Source organism: Dendrobates tinctorius, unplaced genomic scaffold, assembly GCF_039654945.1.
Source record: "Dendrobates tinctorius isolate UK_male_01 unplaced genomic scaffold, ASM3965494v1 ptg000129l, whole genome shotgun sequence".
Taxonomy (NCBI): Eukaryota; Metazoa; Chordata; class Amphibia; order Anura; family Dendrobatidae; genus Dendrobates; species Dendrobates tinctorius.
Genome location: NW_027361797.1, coordinates 4,358,137 through 4,372,188, shown reverse-complemented (window position 1 = coordinate 4,372,188; position 14,052 = coordinate 4,358,137).

Genomic DNA, 14,052 nt, shown 5'->3' with positions numbered 1-14,052 from the left:
ATTCCCGCCTCTCTCCACGCTCTGGTCCCAGTAATCATTTGCGAGAATTACAGCAATGACGTCCGTTCTCGCGGGATCGTGAAGTCTGGCGGTCATTCTTGCAAAGGATTACTGGGACCGGAGCATGGAGAGAGGCGGGAATACTGCGCGGGATGTCGGAAGGTGAGAATAACAATATTTTTTATTTTTTTATTATTTAACAGCTGATTGCTGGTCTCCCGCCTGTCACACGCAGCGATGCGTGCTGGCCAGCGGGAGATCAGCGACGAAAAAAATGTCCAGAGGTTTCTTGCAGCGATCAGCGATACCGGCAGGGGGGCCGGTCGCTGATCGCTGTCACACACAGCGATCTCACTCGTGAGATCGCTGTTGTGTCACAAAAGTTGTGACTCAGCAGCGATCTCGCTAGCGAGATTGCTATGTGTGACGGGGCCCTAACATAAGAGAAGGTATTCAGCATGGCAGATGGCTCTTTCACCCCCAAGTGGACAAGATTGCCCTCCGCTAGCATGAAAAATGTTACAATTGTCAAGATTAATCAGGCATGGATCAGGGCAGACATTAATTGACCTATGGCTAATGCCAATAATTAAGTCGGAAATACCATCTGCCTGCCTATCAGTTTTCAATCCTTTACACAGTACAGTGCCAACATTTATTCATATATGGCTGATGCCAGTCATTAAGTCTGAAATACCATATGCCTGCCTATCATTTGTCAGCTCTCACTCAGCCAAGCATCTACTTCCTGTCTATTACATCATCTGTAATATTACTGTTTCCTGGAGCTGCCATTGCCGACTCTCTATGCTGGGCGTGTCTTTGGCTGCTCTGTCTATTTTTTTCTGTACGGCTTCTTCCACTGCCACTGCACAGCCATGCTAGCCAGGTATCTCCTGGCTGCCCACTGTATTTTATAGCGATATACTGAACTGCTGGTGTTGGGGATGCCATTGCTGGCCATACACTGTCAGATATCTTTTGCATGACCAATTATACTTTTTTACCCTACGGTTTCTGTTGCTTTCACTGCCAACTGCACAGCCACATCAGACACATATCTTCTGGCTGTGTTTTATATCAATAGCCTATTTTGCTGCTGCCTGGGCTGTCATCTGCTGGCACTACACTGCCAGATTTCTCCTTGCATACCCTGTCCTATTTTTCTACTGCTATCAGTTTTATTACACAGTCAGACCACCCACAAATCTCCTGTGTGATTTATATTGTTAGGTTGTACCGTTGCTAGGAAATGTAATCTCTAGAGGTTACACATGCAGGAAACAGCGACAATATAGGCCTAATTTTTGAAAGTTTTTTGATAGGCCACTGTTTCCTTACTCTGAAAGCAGCCTGTTCCTGCTCCCTATAAAAAGTGATCATTTTTGGACATCTTGATAAAAAGTCTGTGCAATAGCCCTCCTAGTTGAAAAGCCATGACTTCTGCACTTTCAATAACAGACAACCTTTTCTTGCTCACTATATAAAGGGATAATATTTAGATGGCTTTTGAAAAAGCTATCACATCTGCATGAAGCAAAGTACAAAGCTATTGATACTCCTCAAAAAGTCAGTTTCTCATGACCCTTGTCAAAACAACAGCAAGGATGGCAAATGCCCTCAAAACAGGATAACCTTAAACCATTTTTACAGTTTAAGTTGCTTAAAAAGTCTGAAACTGCAATGTTAAACAGCCTGTTGGTAACCACCTGTTACCATCCTTTTTTCCCAAAACTGGTAGTATGAGGTCATTCGAACATTATTAAGACTGTGTAAGCAAAAGGGGTTCATTACAGTCCTAGGAAACCTCTGAGGTTTAGTCACATATTTTCTGGGCAATTAAGTGGCGCTAAACTGTAGAGATTGAGACTCTTTTTTTTTTGAAAATTTGATGGTGCTTGTGAATTTCAATTTGAAAAGATTCACTCTTTTAAAGGCTTGAGCGAACTGCTTCATTGAAGATCATTAAGGAAGGTGAAGAGTTCTTGGACAGAGCAGAATTATCTCTTCATGTTACAGAAAGAAATTCGAAGTGCACCTGAAGAAACAGAGGAATGGAGACATGTGACCCAGAGAAGCAGGAGGATCAGGAGGCAGTCAGCACCCATACTGCTCAGAAACCAGTACCAGGCTCTCACGCAGGAAAACGATGAAGAAATACATCAGGATAAGACTTTGCCAACAAACAGCAACCTTGTACGCCCTCAGAGTCCTCCTGGATGGAGAAAGAAAAATGTTGTGAAGAAGAAACGGAGAGTGGTGGTCATGGGGGATTCCCTGCTGAGAGGAACAGAGGCCGCTATCTGCAGACCGGATATAACTACAAGAGAAATGTGCTGTCTTCCAGGTGCAAAAATTAAAGATGTGTCTGACAGGATATCAGGACTCTTCAGACCTACAGATGACTACCCATTCCTGCTACTACATGTGGGGACAAATGACACCGCAAGAAACGACCTGGAAATCATCTGCAGAGACTTTGAAGACTTAGGCAAGAAAGTGAAAGAACTGGGAGCGCAGGTGGTCTTCTCTTCCATCCTCCCAGTGGATGGCCATGGAACAAGGAGGTGGAATAAGATTCTGCAGGTGAACAACTGGCTACGTCGATGGTGCCGTCAGCAACGATTTGGATTTCTGGATCACGGAGTGAACTACTTATACGATGGACTACTTGCTAGAGATGGGGTGCACCTTACGAAGACTGGAAAGCATGTATTTGGAAGTCGCCTTGCTACACTTGTAAGGAGAGCTTTAAACTAGAACAACATGGGAAGGGAAGCAAAAGACCAGAAAAAGCCATACACCTGACAAATGCTATTGAGAACTCTGCTATTAGAAGTGGAAAGGAAGAACAAAGACGAAAGAATCTAATTAATAAAAATATTGGAGAAAGAGAAACCAATCACAAACTAAAATGTTTCTATACTAATGCACAAAGCATGGGCAACAAACAAGGAGAATTGGAACTACTAACACAGGAACAGAAATATGATGTAATTGGAATCACTGAAACTTGGTGGGACAATACACATGATTGGAATACAAGACTAGAAGGATACAACTTATTTGCAAGAAACAGACTTGATAAACGAGGAGGGGGTGTCGCATTGTATGTTCGAAACGTGTATATCTGCACAGAGATTGAAGCTTCAGAGACTGGGAGTTCTGTGGAAACTGTTTGGGTAAGAATACAAGGACAGAACAATGGAAAGGACACCATTGTAGGCATTTACTACAGGCCGCCTGTGCAAGCCGAATATATAGATGAACTCTTTATGCATCAGATGGCCAAGTTCTCCAAAAAATATGACATAGTTGTCATGGGAGATTTCAACTATCCAGACATTTGTTGGGAATCTCTCTCAGGCAAAACTAACAGGTCAAGGAAATTCTTATCCTCTCTTGCTGACAACTTTATCTTCCAAAAGGTAAGGGAGAAAACAAGGGGAACTGCTACCTTGGATCTAATCCTTATAAACAGGGAGGAAATGGTTGAGGAGGTAAAAGTGGCTGGGACTCTAGGAGGTAGTGACCATGCTATTTTAGAATTTTGGATTACTAGAGGTGGAAGACCTGTATAGACTCAGACGTCAAGGTTAGATTTCAGAAAGGCAGATTTTAAGGGATTCAGAAAGAGAATTGGAGGGATCCAATGGCTGGATATCCTTAAAGACAAAAATGTCCAGGAAGGATGGGAAATCTTGAAAAATGAAATTCTCAAAGCACAGTTGTTAACAATTCCGAAAAGAGGGAAGAATAGGAAGCATTTAAGGAAACCAGGATGGATGAACACAGAACTTAAGCACATGCTAAAAAGGAAGAAAAAAATGTTTATAAAATGGAAAGAGGGAGGCATATCTAAAGAAGAATATAATGCTGTCTGCAGAACCTGCAGGGCACAAATCAGATTATCTAAAGCTGAAAATGAACTGAGGCTTGCAAGAGATGTCAAAAGCAATAATAAAGGATTTTGGGGATATGTCAAAAGTAAAAGAAAAGTCAAAGATGCTATAGGATTTTTACAGGATGAAAATGATGAAATGGTAAGACAGGATGTTGAGAAGGCTGAACTTTTAAATTCCTATTTTGCATCTGTTTTCTCTCAGAAAGGAAATGCAACATCAACTGTTATTCACTGTCCTATTAAGGGAATAGAAGAATCCAGGATATCTATAAACAGAAAGATAGTGAGGAAACACTTAGCTAACCTAAATGAATTCAAGTCTCCAGGTCCAGATGAATTACACCCCAGAGTACTGAAGGAGATAGCAGAAGAAATTTTTGAACCCCTCTCCATAATCTTTGAAAATTCTTGGAGAACAGGAGAAGTGCCAGAAGACTGGAGAAGAGCAAATGTTGTTCCTATCTTCAAAAAGGGGAAGAAGGTGGACCCAGGCAACTATAGGCCGGTGAGTCTGACTTCTATACCAGGAAAGATCTTTGAACAAATTATTAAACAACATGTATGTCAATACCTGGATAAGAATGAAGTGATTAAACAGAGTCAGCATGGGTTTCTAACTAATAAGTCATGTCAGACTAACTTAATTTCCTTCTATGATGATATCACTGATTGGGTGGATCAAGGAAATGCTGTAGATATAGTATATCTTGACTTCAGCAAAGCATTTGACAAAGTCTCTCATACAATCCTTATTGAAAAAATGACTAAGTATGGAATGGACAAGGCAACTGTTAGGTGGATTCATAACTGGCTTAGTGATCGGACCCAAAGAGTGGTCGTAAATGGCTGCACATCCAGTTGGAAGAATGTCTCAAGTGGGGTACCACAGGGCTCTGTCCTGGGCCCTGTATTGTTCAACATCTTTATCAACGATTTAGATGAAGGAATTGAGGGTAAACTGATTAAATTTGCTGATGACACAAAGCTAGGAGGGATAGCTAATACTAGAGAAGAGAGAGAGAGGATTCAAAAAGATTTAAATAAACTGGAGAAGTGGGCAGCAACTAACAGAATGGTTTTTAACAGGGAGAAATGCAAAGTACTACATCTGGGCAATAAAAATGAAAAAAGCATATATAGAATGGGAGGAATAGGGCTAAGTGACAGCACATGTGAAAAAGACTTGGGTATACTAATAGATCACAGACTGAATATGAGTCAACAGTGTGATGCAGCAGCAAAAAAGGCAAATGCAATTCTAGGATGTATTAACAGAAGCATACAGTCTAGATCACGTGAAGTCATTATTTCCCTCTACTCCTCTTTGGTCAGACCTCATCTGGAATATTGTGTCCAGTTTTGGGCCCCACATTTTAAAAAAGACATCAACAAACTGGAGCAAGTTCAGAAAAGAGCGACCAGAATGGTGACCGGTCTGCAAACCCTGTCTTATGAGGAAAGGTTGCAGGATTTGGGAATGTTTAGTTTGCAAAAGAGAAGACTGAGAGGAGACTTAATAGCTGTCTACAAATATCTAAAGGGCTGTCACATTGTAGAAGGATCAACTTTATTCTCATTTGCACAAGGAAAGACTAGAAGCAATGGGATGAAACTGAATGGGAAGAGACACAGATTAGATATTAGAAAAAACTTTTTGACAGTTAGAGTGATCAATGAGTGGAACAGGCTGCCACGAGAAGTGGTGAGTTCTCCTTCAATGGAAGTCTTCAAACAGAGGCTGGACAGACATCTGACTGGGATGATTTAGCGAATCCTGCTTTGAGCAGGGGGTTGGACCAGATGGCCCAGGAGGTCCCTTCCAACTCTACGATTCTATGATTCTATGATTCTATGGAGACTTCAAAACAAGTTCCACAAATGAACTTTGGGGGAAAATCTTTATAGTTAACAAGTCACAGTATTTCCCGTGTTTCTAACAAGTGTAAAAACTTTCTTTTCAATCTAAGAAAAATAAATTGTCTGAATTAATGTTTAGAAAATTCTGTTGTGTAATATAATTTTCTCAACTGTACTATAAAGACAGTTTATAAAAAGATAATTTCAGTTCACGCTGTAGACTTCTCTCTTTCTAGTTCTCTGAGGACTTCTATAATTATATTGGCTTAATAATCATTAGCATTTTATTTTAATCTATAGCAAGCTAAGTTCTAATGAGTTCTACTCAGATGGATGCAGCTGCAAAGAAAATGTATATTAAAAATTAAAATGAATATTATTAAAATTGTGAAGAACCACATGCAAATGCAATTACATTCTGGCATATCCAAATTGTTCCAAACCACAATTGTACTTAACAAATAAATACAATGTTAACAATTAGTAAAAAAAAATCTAGTTATCAGCAAAATCAAACTTTTTAAAGCATTTATAAGAGAAATTAGAAGCATCAAAGAATATTTCAGTTTGTAACAATATAAAAACTGCTCTGTATAAGAGAACAGACGAAAGAATGGATAGAAATCAGAGATTGTTGATAAGTTTGACAAAGTAAGTGTAATTAATGCATTTTCTAATTTTTATATTTGCCTTTGCAAACATATTCTGCCCAAACTTATCTTTTGTTTATCCTTAATTTAGTCAATCTATCTATGATCCGTTAGAATAATGTAGTACCTCCTATATTATACGTGCATTTATGTTTTGCCCTTTTAGGTTTCAAGAACCATAATTAAAGTAGTATAGAGTTATGTAATGTTATTACTGAAGAAAGTATAAATAGACTCTTGGATGTTTCTTCTTTTAGTCAGATATATAATAAGTACAGATGAGTGGATCTCTCAAAATTCAAAATGGCCACATTTTCCCAGGAAATTTGATTTGCAGCAGTTATTCTACTTGAGTTGAATGTCTTTTATCATGCTCAGGGGTCTTCACATACCCCTGAGCATAATAAATGTAAAATAGTTATAAAGAAGGAAAAAAAATCATACTTACCTAATCACTCATCTGTTCAGCTTCTACGCTGCATGCTACCTGCCATCTGCTGTTGGGTTCTCAGAGTACTCAGAGTCGCCTCTTTCTTTCCCTTATATCAAGTCATATGTCCTGGCCTATTCATTCTAGGCTGGAACTACCATCAATGACCAAGAATCAGAGGTCACTGTGCATTGCACAACAAGATGACATTGACATCTGAGTCTCAGTTGTGGCTTGAAATTCTGGCCTAGAGTCAACACACTGGAGCCATGATGGCAGAAAGAAGAACCCTGAGGATCGGAATAACTTCTGACATTTGGTCCTGCTCGTTCCACTGTTGTATTGTTGGTCTATTCACCCTAAGCTGGGACTTTTGGCCTCTACTGGTCATGGCTGAAACTCCTGGCCTAGACTGAACAAGCCAGGAGATGCAGTTCAGGATGGGGAAAAGAAGAGCCAGCTCTGAGGACCAGGCTATGGATTTTTGTAAATTCAAGTATAATACAATTTAATTCAAATAAATTCTCTCATTTCCATTATCAAGCTCATAAATCTGCAATATACCCACTCCATTGTTTCTATGATGTCTACCATCACTAGCCGCTGCAGTAAGACTTGTGACTGGTTGGCAGGAGGGTCATGCTGTCATGCTTGTCATGCTTTGTATGCGTGCCCTCTTGAATAATCATGTCCAACCAGGAAACTGCAGTTTTTCACTGCAGTGCCAGATATCAGTGTTACACTTCTTAACTTTGTGCCTAATTCATATCACACTGTATTGCGATAATACCTTATTCGGACCTTGGAATAGTATGCAACCTTTTTCTTGCTTGATCTTGCTTGGCTTCCAATTTTCCACTTTCCAAGAGCTGTCCAAGGTCCTGACAATGCAATTCTAATGATATTTGAATACTAAGTTTGGATCAGCTGGACCTAATTCTAAACTTTGCTAATCTCTTCACTGCATTAATACTCTTTTCAGAGATAGTCTCATATGGACTGATTCCTTTGATTTGGCATTGTACTGTTCACTTTTAGTCATTCTTGCTCCACTTATGTTCTGTCACCAATGACTATTTGGGGAACTGCAGCCTAGATATTCCTTATCATGATATCTATCTATCTATCTAGAAAAATTTTAATAGCACACTTAAAAAAATATATGAAATGGGTGCAAGACCTACCATACCAAACATTCATGTTTTGTAAAAATATTTAAAAATGGAAAAATAGGCAGTACTCCAATAGTTACCAAGAAAGTGAAGGACTTTTATTTTGCCCATGTGGCATGGTGATGTTTCGGTTCAAATGAACCTTTCCCAATCATCTATCTATCTATCTATCTATCTATCTATCTATCTATCTATCTATCATATCATCAAAACAATATAGAAATCTTGCCATTTTTAGACTTTTTACTAGAATTAATACTAGACACGTGCCAGTACTTACATCAATGATCTGTATCTGACCCTGATTCTTTTCTGGTCATGCTCTAATTTTATCAAAGGATTTTGTTAATTGGAGACAGAAGAGGGGAGCTGTGACCATCATCTATTGTAAATAGTTAGTTTTATTAGGATGCCCTCTTACTCTGCACTCATTACCTGTATTAATTGCACCTGTTTGTACTCATTACCTGTATAAAACACACCTGTCTGCACACTCAATCAAACTCAAACCTCTGCCCCATGACCAAGACCATAGAGCTGTCTAACAATACCAGTGACAAAATTGTAGACCTGCACAAGGCTGGGATGCGCTACAGAACAATAGACAAGCAGCTTGTGAGAAGGCAACAACTGTTGACAAAATTATTAGAAAATGGAAGAAACACAAGATGACTGTCAATCTTTCTCGGTGTGGGGCTCCATGCAAGAACTTATGTAGGGAAGGTGACCTGACGGACGGACAGACTTGTCAGAATAGAGAAAGGAAGGTTTGCACAGTTTAGACAGGTGTCAGTTACTACAGTGGGGAAACAGCTGAGGAAGTGTAGTGGACGTGCAGTACCTTGGGTTGACCATTAGAGGGCAGGGAGGAGTGTGAGCAAAGGACTTGACATCAGCTTAGGGCTTAGGAAACTGTTGGTCATGGGGGAGGAGTTACAGGGAACCGGGAATGATATAAATTTGATAGGAGGGTTCCAGAAAGTTCCAGTCCCCAGGGGGAGCTCCAATGACAGGAGGACTACGACAGTTTGTGCACTGTGAGGAAAACTAAACCAGGGGGACTGAGGAGAGAGAAAGTCAGGGGGGTGGTCCTGACACAAAAGTACCGCAGCATAGACGAGGCACCGAGGTAAAGCATACCATATTGGGAGAGACGACTGATCAGTAAAAGTATTGTTGGTTTACGGGTCTAAGGTGGCCACAGTGACAGATCTGACAGGAGCGTCAAAGAGTGAAGAGGGGACGGTGCGTATATGTACGTCCCCGATGTAAAGTACAGTGTCCATGAAGTGGCCATGGAAACGGAGGGCCGATAAGTGAAGTGAAGTAAAGTGAAGTGAATTGAAGTGCGGTGTACTTCGGAGGCCGTCAGGCGGACGGCAAGAGAATAAACTTAGAGCTGTTGTACCCGACACTTGCCTCCATCATGTCTCTGTTACGTCTCTGCAAAGTAAGAGAGGGACCACCCCCCAGTCCGGCCCACCAACCCTACACTTACATCATGGGGTAAGGATTATTCTGAGGAAGATCAGGAATCAGCCCAGAACTACATATGAGGACCTGGTCAATGACTTGAATAGAGCTGGGACCATGTTCTCAAACATTACCATTAGTAACACACTACGCCGTCATGGATTAAAGTCATGCAGGGCAAACAATGTCCACCTGCTCATGCCAGCACATATCCAGGCCCATTTGAAGTTCAAAAATTACCATCTGGATGATCCAGAGGAGGCATGGGAGAAGTTCATGTGGTCAGATGAGGACAAAATAAAACTGTTTTGGTATCAACTCCACTCGCCATGTTTGGAGGAAGAAGAAGGATGAATACAACCCCAAGAACACTGTCAAATACTTATTTCATGCAATAAAATGCAAATTATGTAAAAATCATGCAATGTGTTTTTCTGGATTTTTTTTTAGATTCTGTCTCTCACAGTTGAAATGTACCTTCGATAAAAATTACAGACCTCTCCATTTTTTTATGTTGGAAAACTTTCAAAATCGGCTGTGTATCAAAAACTCATTTTCTCCCACTGTAAAAATATCAATAAATGCAGCCTTGATATTTTTTTCGTTTTTAAAAGAGTTGTCTCATGAAGATAATCCACATATCAACTAGTATACACCAAGACATTGTAATGGGATATGTTTTGCATGGGTTATCTCCTCTCTCTGAGTCAGAACAGTAGGACACTATTGCAAATTGTATTTCAGCTATCAATTTCTTAAATAGATTGAAAGTTCAAACTCCGGCTTGCAGTACTCTCTTCTTCTGAAAGAGTTGTTTTTCAATAAGCTTGGAAGATGGACTCTCATTCATTTCTTGATCATCACAGTGTTAGGCTTATTTAGACTTTTCTGAACTTTTCCCAATTTTCTGGCACATGGCACATTGCAGCCGGATAGATTCACCAAAGTCATTAAGAATCGGAGCCTTAGAATATTTAACACTAGCTGAAGAGCCCGGCATTGCCCGGCCATAGTAACTAACTGTGTAGTTAGTTATAACAAACATCATTTGCCACAGCACCTCTAAGGTGAATGTATTCCTCGGCTCTGAGCTTGTTTTGATTTAATCAGAAATACAAAAGACATTCACTCTCAATTTTTACATACATGTCAGCGATGAATTGGTGGAAGAGATGTTTGCATGTGAGTATGTGATTTTACTCACCACTCTTGCCATGATCCTTTAGGCATAGAAGTCCATGGCCGACACTTTTTTCCCTGAAGGGTTGCCTGATGCAGGATTTTTCTGAGGTATTTCAAAGTGATAGCCATCCTGTCCCTGCAAAAAGATAATTGGATATTGCAGTGCATCATAGGACCTGTGAGATTCTGCCACTAGTTGAAAACCATTGTTCTTTTTCTGAAGCATGATGTCACATCTGTGAAACTCACTACCCACAATCAAAATAGCTACCTCATCAAATGTGGGGGAATTGAACAGCCACTGATGCTCACCTTGTAGTGTTTTGCCAGCTCTGAATACAACTTTGTAATCGTCACTTGGCATGCATTAAAGTGACGTCTTGAAAAGTTGAACATATTGATTGTTTAAGTGAAGGAACTGCTGCAAGTTAGTGACAATAACAAGGTGAGTGTTTGGAATTAAAGAGCATCTCTGCTGAGCCTCTGCTTCTACATTTCTCATGAAGTAGAGTTGAAGAAATTGAGTTTTTTTTCCTTGTAATGGAAGCAGTGAGCCAATTGAGTGGTAAATCTGTCCTTGAACTCTGAATGTGGGCATAAATCAAGTTGGAAAAACTTCTCTTTTTGCACCCAATGATGTCATTTAGAAGCAGGAGTTGTACTTCCTGATGTTGTCCAAGAAATAGTTTGGTATTGCAGTGGTGCCTGTCATCAGAGACTTCAGGGGATCTGGTGGTGAGAGGAGAGGAAGCAGTTTTACCTTGCCATTTGCACAGCATAAACCTGGTGGTTCATCTTTCCACTTAAGGACATTGCAGTACATGCAGACCACATTCATTTTTCCTATGTTAACTAATGGATTATCCTGATAGTTGATGTCTGAGTGGTAGGAAAATGTAGAGCATTTCAAATACCCAACTTTTTCTTGTGTCCTGGTGGAAGCAGTTACGATTCTCAAGTCTGTAAGTCTTGCTTCTCTCTGCAGAGATGTTTCAGTGGCCCTTGAGAAAGTAGCTCTTGTTCTCCTCTCTGTAAGTCTTGCTTCTCTCTGCTGAGACATTTCAGTGGCCCTTGAGGAAACAACTCTTGCCTCCCTTTCTTCCATTTTTGTACTCATTTCTGTAAGTCTTGGCTCCTTTTCTTCTTTCTGTAAGTCTTGCTCATTTAAGCGTAATAAAGCTTTTCTCTTAGAGAAAGCAGATTTCAACCTTGTGGGAGTGTAATACCATTTAGTTAGAAATTGTAAAGAAGGACTAATTTAGAGTGGCATTACTTGTAGCTGTCTAAATAAGTTTAAAGTAAACCAGGCTTTGTCAGGTTGGCGCTGTTACACCGATTAAAATGATACCTGGGTTGGAGAAATCCGTCTTGTGTTTATTTTTTTAATCTGTGTTTGAATGTTTAAGTTAATGAGATGCTTCATGCCATACAAAGAGTAGTTCCTGATTCTGGGCTCCCCCTGCAGTCTGTGTCAGAGCGTGGTCTGTGTCGGCATGGTAATAATTTGTGTTATTTCCAGCTTTACAGAAGGACAATAACACCATAGAAATGTTAAGAATAATAGGCCTCAGTTACCACATCTAATAAATACAAAGACTTGGCACACACAAGCTGTGATTTCCAGTGAAAAATGATTTTTAGTGTACAGTACATACAGTAGACGTTTCGGTCACATTGACCTTCATCAAAGTACTGTAAAAAAAAGTGAAAACAGCAGAATAAAAAAATAAATAAAATAACTGAAGTATATACGGACAAGAAAGGTCAAATATCTGGGGTGCATATAAGATACAAACTCAATGATGATGTCTTGAAACATGCCAGACAATACAGCACATACATGAACAAGTCTAGGTGGATCTACATACACAAAAGACCAGGATAATAGTAATAAGATAAGTTATACATTTAAATGCACCATGACATACCGAAGTATTGTACTGTCTTGGTTTACACATTGCTCTGACACAGAGCTAAGAGATTTGGAATCCTGTTTAGATGAGAGATAGCATCTCCTGTTAATAATGGGTGGATTTAATCCATTGTGGAGGGTGATAAAAATAGTGCATGCATACATACCGCCCGGGGATAAGGACATAAAGCACAGTAGTGCGGAGTCTATGGAGTGATAAGATATAGCCCCTGTTACAGGTCAGAGCCGCAATGCATAAAAGTCCTGAGGGGGTGAAAGAGAGGAGCAAATGCTTACCAGTCAGGTGAAAGTGCTGAGTATGGGGCAATGATGCGGCATCCACCGCAAATCAGTAGCGCTGTAGGCAGCGTCTGCTGCAGCTATAAATAGGGGCCAAGATGGTGGCTGGAAAGGAAGTGGGAGGCCGGATGTGACGTATCTGTGCGCTCCAGTATAGCCTGGTGCGTTCCAAAGGCAGGAAGCTAAGGTGGGCGGTCCCGATGGTGACGTCACAGTGTTATCCAGCGGCGCTATGATCATGTGACCGGCAAGAAGTGTTTGTTTACAAAGGATTAACGCTCCTATGGTGGTGTGTTCTATAAAAGAAGAACATAGAAAATGCATAGGAATAAAGGAATTGCTCATAGTAACGGCTGTGCATGACAGGGCAGCAGTGAATATTCCAAACGGTACTAATGGTGTTCTTTAGGGATATGGTGGTTCAAAGCAAGGCAGATAGATCTATGTTATTCTCTCTGTGAGGGAAGTAGGTGCTCAGTGCTGTAGGTTCTGCAAGAAGAATAACAAATATTAGAGAATGTCAGATACAGCATAACATGATACAGCTACAATAGATCAAGGGAGAAATGATTGGATATCATAGTCTCTATTTAACCCTTTGGGGGCCAGTGTCTGGAGCTCATGAATCCAAAAAGCCTCCCGTTTTTTTAAAAGATTCATGCTGTTACCACCTCTTCGTGGTGCATTAACCTGCTCAATCACTTGATATTTTAGTTGGGCTATGGTATGGCCCACTGTGATGAAGTGATACAGTAATTGGAGTAATGAGTTCTTACATCTAATCGCGGACTTGTGTTTTGAAATACGGTCTTTAATGGGTTGAGTTGTTTCACCCACGTAAATCAAACCACAAGGGCATTTAATCAAATACACAACAAATGAGGTGTTGCAAGTGAAATAACCTCTTATATCATACTTTTTACCAGTCTGTGGGTGAAAAAAAGAATTACTTTTCAGAACGTTGTTGCATTGTGTGCATTGTAAGCATGGAAATGTACCAAACCTTGGAGTCTGTAAAAAGTGTTGTTTTAGTAGTGGACGGGATGGACCAATGTCACCTTTAACTAGAATATCCCTAAAGTTGCGTGGTCTTCTGAAACAGGGAAGGAACAGTTCTTTAACCCCCTTCATGACCCAGCCTTTTTTGACCTTAATGACCTGGCCATTTTTTG